The sequence below is a fragment of the Salmo salar genome, chromosome 17 (genome assembly GCF_965601325.2).
Source record: "Salmo salar chromosome 17, fSalSal1, whole genome shotgun sequence".
In the NCBI taxonomy this organism is placed as follows: Eukaryota; Metazoa; Chordata; class Actinopteri; order Salmoniformes; family Salmonidae; genus Salmo; species Salmo salar.
The window spans coordinates 4,509,927-4,521,443 of NC_138307.1; positions in this window are offsets into that span (position 1 = coordinate 4,509,927).

The following is an 11,517-nucleotide window of genomic DNA, read 5'->3' on the forward strand; positions in this document are numbered from 1 at the left end:
TGATTATATGTAGCGAGGAGAGTGTTGTGTGGTGAGATTGGGTGTTGCTGTATATTTTGTTGGTTGTTGGGATATTTGTTGAATGTAGGTTAGTTGGTTTGAGTGGATTTTCTCTGTGACTGAACCGACAGATGAGAGAGAGACCTATTGACACTCTTAGCGAGTTGGATCAGAACGAGACGGAGTGACAGTCCATTCTCCCCATCAGTGATGAATAGGTGCGGACCCCAGAGAAACACCAAGAGGCTGACCCAGTATCCCTTTCAGCAGCATCCAGGCCCCTCACATCACTCCCTCCCTCCCTCCCCCACACACTCCTTCTCCCTTCCACTGAGCCGCCCCCCTGTCCCACAAGGCACGCTGGGAAGTCGGCCCAGTCACATCCCTGCCTGTCCTGTCCTGTGTGCCAATGGTTCAAAGCTTATATCTGGGTCAGAGGAGGGGTGTACAGGGGATCTGGGCTGCTGCTGCCATAGAAATGGAATTAGATTCTAGAATAGACTATCCCATTCAAGTCAATGTTTTATGATAGGTGGACCGGCGGCCACATTGAGTGTACCCATAGGAGTATTTCCATGGACTAACCTAATTACTTCTCTTCTAGTAATTCTATTTCTATGACCGCTACCACACAAACACATCCACCTATCTAAACATTTACAGAAAGGCAGGCTGTCACTCTTTCCTGGCGATTCATTCTCATCTCCGCCACTACAGGATATGGCTTCTGAAAGGAAATAAATAGAGGACATATTAGAAGAAGAACATACAATATCTCTGTTTGTGAGCTCAAACTATGCCAGACTCAATGTGGGTCTGTGTCCCAAATGTAACCCTATTCCCTGCATAGTGCACAACTTTGTAGAAGTATAAGTACACCACTATATAGGGAATAGGGTGCCATTTGGGACGCAACCTGGTTCTCGCTCCCCGGTTCTCGCTCCCCTGTCATGGAAGGTCGTCATGGAGGAAATTCACTCAGTATACATATATTCCCTGTGAGCTGATTGAATGATGCGCTTTTAAAACTGAAGACAGCACTCCAAGAGGAAACCTTCAATTATCAATGTATTGCTCTGTTTGTGAATACCATTCAGATGGTCATTTCTCAAGTTATTAGTCGAAGGATCTAAGGTCCCACAACGTCATAGATATAAAGTCCCCTGTTTAGGGGACCTGCGTGGTTCTGGTACTGGTTCCGACCAACATTTTTGCTTGTACGTAGATCTGTGGACACCGTAGATCGAAGCGGTAGCCCTGGTTCTCACGGACACAGAAGTATATCTCTTCCGCCTGTGTGACGTAGGATGTGAAATCTGACACCACTTGATGCTGGGATTTCCCTCCTACCATTTCATTCGCTCTTACGACTGTCCATCAACTCCTGGCTAAACCCTATGTTACAGACACTGATAAAGCACATGCCTGCAATCCTTATGCCACGTTCAAAGCAACTGGGAAGTCGGAAATCTCTGACTCTGAAAAATACTAGCTACGACTGGGATAAGTCGTTTTGAAGGGTCATCCAACTGGCATCTTTCTAGAGCTCCGAATTTCTGACCTGGAGATCAGACATCATGATTTGACCAAAAAAATAAAATAAAAATCATAGTGCAGCAGGAGAGAATGGTTTCGTCACGCTTGCACATTCAGAAGATTGATTTATAGTCAACCAATTTAATCTAAAATAATTAATGCCGTTTAAACAAAAAAACATTCTGTTTGTCATAGATGGACATGATTAATATGAGATAAAAGGTAAGTTCCTAACGAGTTCAGGAAGCCAAGCTAGAGATCTGTGTGACGTTCACAGCAGTGGGGGAAGACATTTTGTTTAAGAGAGACCTTTAGAAAATATGCACATTTATTCATACAGTTTTGTTGAATAGGAAATAAAAAATATAAAAATATTATATATTTTATATGATGTATCATATTTGTACTGTGTACTTGAGCTTGTGTCCTCAAAGGTGACTACATCTCAGCAATGTATGACTATTTTTAACAGAAAGGTCAGATTTGAACCTTTCTTGAAGTATGCAGCTTTACTAGAAATTGTTTATGTCCCTCTCATGATAAATAATTACTTTTTGGTATTACATAGATTTGACAAAGCCTTTTGTTACTACTTTCACTGTCTGTGACAGAAAATCAGTCCTCAGTTGTCTGCACAAAGTCACCAGCTTAATATGCTCCTCTTCTTCTCAATGCAACATGTCAACTGCCACCACAGACAATACTTCCCTCTGGCCCCATACACACTCATGATTAGGGCTGTTACAGTGACCGTATTGCCGCCACACCGCCGGTCACGAGTCAGGACAGCAGTCAAATTCCACATGACCTTTTAGTCACCATAATTAGGTTTCTCCAAGCTCTGATGCTGCTGATGGTCATTAGTAGCCTACCAAACTTGCTAACTGTCTGGTACTCAGCACTCTACTGTCCCTCTAATCACTCTGACAAATGTAATTTAAACAGTCATAGCTGCTAATAAAAAGAGGAGGATCCCATCAGCTTTCTATAGGCCAGGCCTACTATATTTACTTCTCAACTTTCCTAATATTAAGCACATTGCTTCTCTTCACAACAGGATTATAGCCTACCTGGCTGGCATAAAAATGAACCACGGGAAAAGCGTCCTCCATTCGCTATTTAAGTGCATAGATGACATGTATTTTTTTCCCGCTGCCTCTGTTTCGAGACAGATGCATGATAATGGTGCATTCTAAAATCAAAACAAATTTCACACATCTATTATTTAGTATATGTAAAGACGAGATTAAATCAAGAATAGTGAGATGGGTGACAATATTAGCCTATCACTTGTGAATGATATATTATCACCTGTGGATGAATCCCAGCTTGTGTGCAGTAAGGCAAGAAACAGTGCATGCTTTTCTTTTTCAAATCATAGTCTCCCACCTCATGTAGCCAGCCCAACGGCCTATATGTTTTGATAAGGTTTGTATTACAACTAAAGTGGCCAAATAACTTGTTAAAATGAAGCACATTAATCCGCTTTACAACCGGTGTAGAGCCTAACTGACATGCATACGCAGCGTGTAAGTTTGGGGAAGATCATTTTCACCATAAAAATGCACCTTTATAGTAAAAGCATTATTGCATTTGTGGTCACTTTTGAGAATGGTGGTTTCCTACTAATGGAACATTCACGCTGATAGCCTATTACTGTGTGCATTGGTGCGCTTACAATGTAAAGAAATAGCCTAATAGTTTATCAACATTTTAATCTAAATGTTCTCATCTGTTGAGTCAGGCTCATTTCGTAACACAGGTTTGTTGTTGCAAATGGTTGTATTAATTTGGGATCTATTGCATCCCACAACTTTTGAACTATGGGGGATAGTAGATTGACATTGTCACGCCCTGACCTTAGAGAGCCTGTTTTATTCTCTATTTGGTTAGGTCAGGGTGTGACTTGGGTGGGCATATCTATGTGTCTATTTCTTTGCTGGCCGAGTATGGTTCCCAATCAGAGGCAGCTGTTTATCGTTGTCTCTGATTGGGGATCATACTTAGGCAGCCCTTTTTCCCACCTGTGATTGTGGGATCTTGTTTTTGCTTAGGTGCTGTGTTTTACGTTCGTTTTTGTATTTTGTTGTTTTGACGGTGTTCATTTGAAAATAAAGGAATATGTTCGCCTACCACGCTGCACCTTGGTCCATTTCTAACGACGAGCGTAACAGACATAGGCTAGTGCTTTTACTGCTCGTTAGGCCAACTCATCTTGTTGGCTGACGAAAAGTAAATGTGGACAGTTCTTCCATTATCTTCAATATGCGGCTCGGGAATTGGATAAGGACGCGCGCAGTTGCGTCTCTGATGTGTCTGTCTTCACTTGTAGCCTGTGAGAAAGACCCGATCATGTGATGAGAGCCATGTAAGTGAGAGGTGCTTTGGCATGCAGCCAGGAGAAGGGAATTATATTTAGCCCAAGGGCACAATGACCACTGGCCGCTTGTCGAACAACTAAAGTTATATTAATAACTCTCACTTTTGTGAACCACTCAACAAATCAAATCAAAGCTTATTTGTCACGTGCGCCGAATACAACAGGTGTAGAACTTGTAGCGGTATTTCTTAGAGGGGTAGATATAAAGATTTTGTTCCGGTGCCAGGCAGGTATTAACCATGCCGAAAGGAAAAGAGTAGAATAGAGAGAGTACCACTACCAGACCCACACACATCAGCAGAAGAGACTGCCTAGAGTGTAGCCTATTTACCAGAAAGCCAGTGAAGAGAAAAGAGAATACCCACCTTATAAAACCCACATCACATCACAGGGGTAACCCCACCAAGAATACCTCGTACAATAATAATAATACTAATAATGGCAGAGCTATTGAACAGCAACTTCATAGAAACAATTTACAAGAAAGAACCCAGTCATCATCAGAGGATTTGCAATAATCTGTATTATCTTCCAGTGGAGGAGTGCAGAGGGTATTTATTTTATTTATTTATTTCACCTTTATTTAACCAGGTAGGCAAGTTGAGAACAAGTTCTCATTTACAATTGCAACCTGGCCAAGATAAAGCAAAGCAGTTCGACAACATACAAAAACACAGAGTTACACATGGAGTAAAACAACATACAATCAATGATACAGTAGAAAAATAAGACTATATACAATGTGAGCAAATGATGTGAGATAAGGGAGGTAAAGGCAAAAAAGGCCATGGTGGCAGAGTAATAAATACAGTATAGCAAGTAAAACACTGGAATGGTAGATTTGTTATTTGAAGAAAGTTCAAAGTTAAAATATAAAAAATATGGTGCAAAGGAGCAAAATAAATAAATACAGTAGGGAAGAGGTAGTAGTTTGGGCTAAATAATAGATGGGCTATGTACAGGTGCAGTGATCTGAGAGCTGCTCTGACAGCTGGTGCTTAAAGCTAGCCATGCGGTACCAGAGAGAACAGTCTATGACTGGGGTGGCTGGGATCTTTGACAATTTTTAGGGCCTTCCTCTGACACCGCCTGGTGTAGAGGTCCTGGATGGCAGGCAGCTTAGCCCCAGTGATGTACTGGGCCGTACGCACTACCCTCTGAAGTGCCTTGCGGTCGGAGGCCGAGCAATTACCGTACCAGGCAGTGATGCAACCAGTCAGGATGCTCTCGATGTTGCAGCTGTAGAACCTTTTGAGGATCTCAGGACCCATGCCAAATCTTTTTAGTTTCCTGAGGGGGAATAGGCTTTGTCGTGCCCTCTTCACGACTGTCTTTAGTGTGTTTGGACCATTCTAGTTTGTTGTTGATGTGGACACCGAGGAACTTGAAGCTCTCAACCTGCTCCACTACAGCCCCGTCGATGAGAATGGGGGCGTGCTCGGTCCTCCTTTTCCTGTAGTCCAAAATCCTCTCCTTAGTCTTGGTTATGCTGAGGGATAGGTTGTTATTCTGGCACCACACGGCCAGGTCTCTGACCTCCTCCCTATAGGCTGTCTTGTTGTCTGTGATCAGGCCTACCACTGTTGTGTCGTCGGCAAACTTAATGACGGTGTTGGAGTTATGCCTGGCCATGCAGTCGTGGGTGAACAGGGAGTACAGGAGAGGACTGAGCACGCAGTCCTGTGGAGCTCCAGTGTTGAGGATCAGTGTGGCAGATGTGTTGCTACCTACCCTCACCACCTGGGGGCAGCCCGTCAGGAAGTCCAGGATCCAGTTGCAGAGGGAGGTGTTTAGTTCCAGGATGCTTAGCTTAGTGATGCGCTTTGAGGGTACTATGGTGTTGAACGCTGAGCTGTAGTCAATGAATAGCATTCTCACATAAGTGTTCCTTTTGTCCAGGTGGGAAAGGGCAGTGTGGAGTGCAAAATAGATTGCATCATCCGTGGATCTGTTTGGGCCGTATGCAAATTGGAGTGGGTCTAGGGTTTCTGGGATAATGGTGATGATGTGAGCCATTACCAACCTTTCAAAGCACTTCATGGCTACGGACGTGAGTGCTACGGGTCTGTAGTCATTTAGGCAGGTTGCCTTTGTGTTCTTGGGCACAGGGACTATGGTGGTCTACTTGAAACATGTTGGTATTACAGACTCAATCAGGGACATATTGAAAATGTCAGTGAAGACACCTGCCAGTTGGTCAGCACATGCCCGGAGCACACGTCCTGGTAATCCATCTGGCCCCGCAGCCTTGTGTATGTTGACCTGTTTAAAGGTCTTGCTCACGTCGGCTACAGAGAGCGTGATCACACAGTCGTCCGGAACAGCTGACGCTCTCATGCATGCCTCAGTGTTGCTTGCCTCGAAGCGAGCATGATTTAGCTTGTCTGGTAGGCTCGTGTCACTGGGCAGCTCGCAGCTGTGCTTCCCTTTGTAGTCTGTAATAGTATGCAATCCCTGCCACATAAGACGAGCGTTGGAGCCGGTGTAGTATGATTCAATCTTAGCCCTGTATTGACGCTTTGCCTGTTTGATGGTTTGTCGCAGGGCATAGTAGGATTTCTTGTAAGCTTCCGGGTTAGAGTCCCGCACCTTGAAAGCGGCAGCTCTACCCTTTAGCTCAGTACGAATGTTGCCTGTAATCCATGGCTTCTGGTTAGGGTATGTACGTACAGTCACTGTGGGGACGACGTCCTCGATGCACTTATTGATAAAGCCAGTGACTGATGTGGTGTACTCCTCAATGCCATCGGAAGAATCCTGGAACATGTTCCAGTCTGTGATAGCAAAACAGTCCTGTAGTTTAGCATCTGCTTCATCTGACCACTTTTTTATAGACCGAGTCACTGGTGCTTCCTGCTTTAATTTTTGCTTGTACGCGTCTCTGTGTGTGGAGTACAGGTGATCTAGAATTTTTTTCCCTCTGGTTGCACCTTTAATATGTTGATAGAAATGTGGTATTACTGATTTAAGTTTCCCTGCATTAAAGTCTCCGGCCACTAGGAGCGCCGCCTCTGGGTGAGTGGTTTCCTGTTTGCTTATTTCCTTATACAGCTGACTGAGTGCGGTCCCAGCATCTGTCTGTGGTGTTAAATAAACAGCCACGAAAAGTATAGCTGAAAACTCTCTAGGCAAGTAGTGTGGCCTGCAATTTATCACAATATACTCTACTTCAGGAGAGCAAAATCTACTGACTTCCTTAGATTTCGTGCACCAGCTGTTGTTTACAAAAATGCACAGACCGCCCTCCCCTCGTCTTACCAGAGTGTGCTGTTCTATCTTGCCGGTGCAACGTATATCCCGCTGGCTGAATATCCATGTCGTCATTCAGCCACTGTAACGGTCGTCGTAGTAATTGGACCAAGGCGCAGCGGGTTGAGTGCTCATTTTGATGTTTATTTTAAATAACCACGAACACTTCACAAAAACAAGAAAACGGACAACAACATAACAGTTTGCAGGCTAACCCTAGCAGTGCAAAACAACCTCCCACAATTCCCAATACAAACATACTCCTAATTATAGGGCCTTCAATCAGAGGCAACGATAACCAGCTGCCTCCAATTGAAGGCCCCAATCCCAATTACTAAACCTAGAAATAAACACCCTAGAAACAGACATAGAACTAAACCAAAAACCCTGGAAACATAAATCAACCGCCCCTCTACATAAACACACACTCAAAACCATATAAAACAAATACCCCCTGCCATGTCCTGACCAAACTCTAATTACAAATAACCCCTTTACTGGTCAGGACGTGACAGCCACGATTCTGTGAAACATAGGATATTACAGTTTTTGATGTCCCGTTGTTAGGATATTTGTGATCGTACCTCGTCTAATTTATAGCACATTGGCGAGTAGTATTGACAGTAACGGCAGCTTTCCCACTCGCCTTTTCCGGGTCCTGACCAGGCATCCGGCTCTTGCCTCTGTACCTGCTTTGCTTCCTCTTGCAAATAATGGTGATGTCGGTCCTGTGGGGTGTTTGGAGAATGTCTTGTGCGTCGTCTTTGTTGTGGAAAAAATCTTTGTCTAGTCCGAGGTGATTGATTGCTGTCCTGATATCCAGAAGCTCTTTTTTGCCGTAAGATAAGCTTGCAGAAACATTATGTACAAAATAAGTTACAAATAACGCGAAAAAACCCCACATATTAGCACAATTGGTTGGGCAACCATAAAACTGTTGCCATGTCTTCCGGCGCCATTTTAGAATCCACAGAATAGCCCCATTGTAATGGCTGTCGTCGTAATGAGACCAAGGTGCAGCGGAGGATGTGTATTCATCTTTGGTATTTAATGAAAAGAGAACACTTTACAAAAATAAACAAAAACGACAGCCAAACAGTCCTGTCAGGAAAAACTCTAAACAGAAAACACTAGACAGAAACAATCGCCCACAAAAACCCAAAGGAAAAACAGGCTACTTATGTGTGACTCCCAATCAGCAACAACAAACTACAGCTGTGCCTGATTGGAAGCCACACGGCCAAAATCAACGAAACAAACCAACCTAGAAAAAAGAACATAGAACGCCCACCCAATGTAACACCCTGGCCTAACCAAAATAAAGAACACAAACCCCTCTCTATGGCCAGGGCGTTACACCCATGTGCGCACTCCCTCAAATCGTTTTGAGGAAATATACTTTCTATTTTATTCAGCTATATTCTTTATACTATAAAATAATATAAAATAATGCCACGGAATTCTAAGAAAATCTTGTCTGCTTAATGAACTAGTGTAGCCCACAGCCATGTGACATAGCCAGATCAGGGCCTAACATAAGGACAACTCAGAATATGCTATTCTGTTCTTCTGAAATAGAAAACATTTTCTTCATATCATGTTTCTTTAGAACTGTTTAATAATAAATAATTTATTGTGATTGTGTAGGCTATATTAAATGGATTTATTAGACTTTTTTAAATGTAGATGTTCCAAAGGTCTACATCAGCGGCTTGTAGGCTATGCATGGAAGCCAGGAGATGCTAAATCAATTACCGTGAGAAAGCCAGTTATTTGCTTGACAATCACTGGCTGGAAAAAATTCATGACTGCCACAGCCCTAATTGTGATATGATAGATATTTTTGTTATTCAACTGAGAGTTTGTCTGCACAAAACTGTTGGCACACACAACCATTGTGCGATGTCTCAACAACCATTGTGTGAACATTTCTGCGCAGAAAAACTTCATTATATCAAAACAGTGTCAAATGTGTTGTTCATCGGTTGTACAAACTGAGTGTGTACAGTACCACCACGGACAATACATGAGAAAAGCACATCAGACCACATCAATGTGGCCATCAGACCTGGGATAACTGTAGTTTTAACTATGTTTTGTGGAAAGTAACTATTGTTTCAGGGAAACAAATAGTTTCTTTCGAGGTGACTACAACTATTTGAATATAGATTAAAAATAAACACTTTTTTTTTTTTACTATTTGAAAACAGGTCTCATAAAGTAACCATGTTTTCAAAACGACTTGAATCAGGGATTGGAACCGAAATGATCTTCTAATCGTTTAGTTGTGAACAGAACCATTATTTGTTTCATTCCATTCCACTGTTCCGACCAACAAAATAAAGTTATGAACTGGTTAGATCCAAAAGAAAGTAACGGTTTATATCGTTCCTTTATGTTCCTTTTTAAACCTCTGAAATCATTTATTTTTTACATTTAGCTCGACAATAAATTACTTCACCAGTCAGTGAGGATAGAGCAGCTTGCTATGGAGCAGGCAAGCTGTTTACATGCATTGGACAGACGAGTGTAGCGCGATGCAAAATACATTTTGCGGGTGTGGAGAGAGAGAGAGTGTGGAGGAGGAGGCTTGGCTTGAAGCGCTGGGCGTCTTGTTGTTATGACATGGATTATCTTAAATCATTGGGTAATAATATGGCAATCGGACCTGGGCAGAAAATAGTTGTATTTTGTAGTTTATTTAAAAATACCAACTTTTCAAAAACTCAATGTAGTCAAATATACAGCACCATTCAAAACCTTAGACACACCTACTCATTCAAGAGTTTTTCTTTATTTTTAATAATAGTGAAGACATCAAAACTATTAAATAACACACATGGAATCATGTAGTAACCAAAAAAGTGTTACTACATGATTCACGACTGGTCTGCCGACGTAATCGTCCGATGTGGTTTCAACAGGCTTTTCCGTTGCGATGTTGCCAAAGACCCATCTGCTAGCCCCGGCCCGCTAGCTTTCTGAACACTGTGTCTCCCGCTCACCTAGCGTAGTAGCGACTACCGAACGGCTGCCTGACTCACCTATTGCTGCTCTTTGGACCCTATGATCACTCGGCTACACAGCTGATGCCTGCTGGACTGTTCACTAACACGGTACCTCATTTTGTTTATCTGTCGGCCCCAGCCTCGAACTGTGTGTACCTAACTGACCCTCTCTGCCAATTAATCGATATTTACCCGTTGTTGTCTTAGCTCTCCCGATCAACACCTGTGATTGCTTTATGCCTCTCTCTAATGTCAATATGCCTTCTCTACTGCTGTCTTGGCTAGTTTCTACTGTTTTATTTCACTGTAGAGCCTTCAGTCCTGCTCAAAATGCCTCAGATAGCTCCTTTGTCCCACCCCCCACACATGCGGAGACCGCACCTAGCTTAACTGGTGCCTCCAGAGATGTAACCTCTCTCATCATCACTCAATGCCTAGGTTTACCTCCACTGTACTCACATCCTACCATAACCGTGTCTGTACATTATGCCCTGAATCTATTCCACCAGGCCCAGAAATCTGCTCCTTTTATTCTCTGTTCGAAACGCACTAGACGACCAGTTCTTACAGCCTCTAGCCGTACCCTTATCCTACTCCTCCTCTGTTCCTCTAGTGATGTAGAGGTTAACCCAGGCCCTGTAGCCCCTAGTTCCACTCCTATTCCCCAGGCGCTATCATTTGTTGACTTCTGTAACCATTAAAGCCTTGGTTTCATGCATGTTAACATCAGAAGCCTTCTCCGTAAGTTTGTTTTATTCTCTGCTTTAGCACGCTCCGCCAACTCTGATGTCCTAGCAATGTCTGAATCCTGACTTAGGAAGGCCACCAAAAAATCAGAAATGTCCATCCCCAACTACAACATTTTCTGTCAAGATAGAACTGCCAAAGGGGACGGAGTTACAATCTACTGCAGAGAGCCTGCAGAGTTCTGTCATACTATCCAGGTCTGTGCCCAAACAGTTCGAGTTCTACTTTTCCAGAAATAAGTGTTCTTTAAAAGTGCTTTCCTCACCATCTTAAATAAGCATGCCATATTAAAAAAATGTAGAACTAAGAACAGATATAGCCCTTGGTTCACTCAAGACTTGACTGCCCTTGACCAGCACAAAAACATCCTATGGCGTATTGCATTAGCATGGAATAATCCCCGCGATATGCAACTTTTCAGGGAAGTCAAGAACCAATATATACAGTCAGGAAAGCAAAGGCTAGCTTTTTCAAACAGACATTTTTGTCCTGTAGCACTAATTCCAAAAGGTTTTGGGACACTGTAACGTCCATGGTGAATAAGAGCCCTCCTCCCAGCTGCCCACTGCACTGAGGCTAGGTAACACTGTCACCACC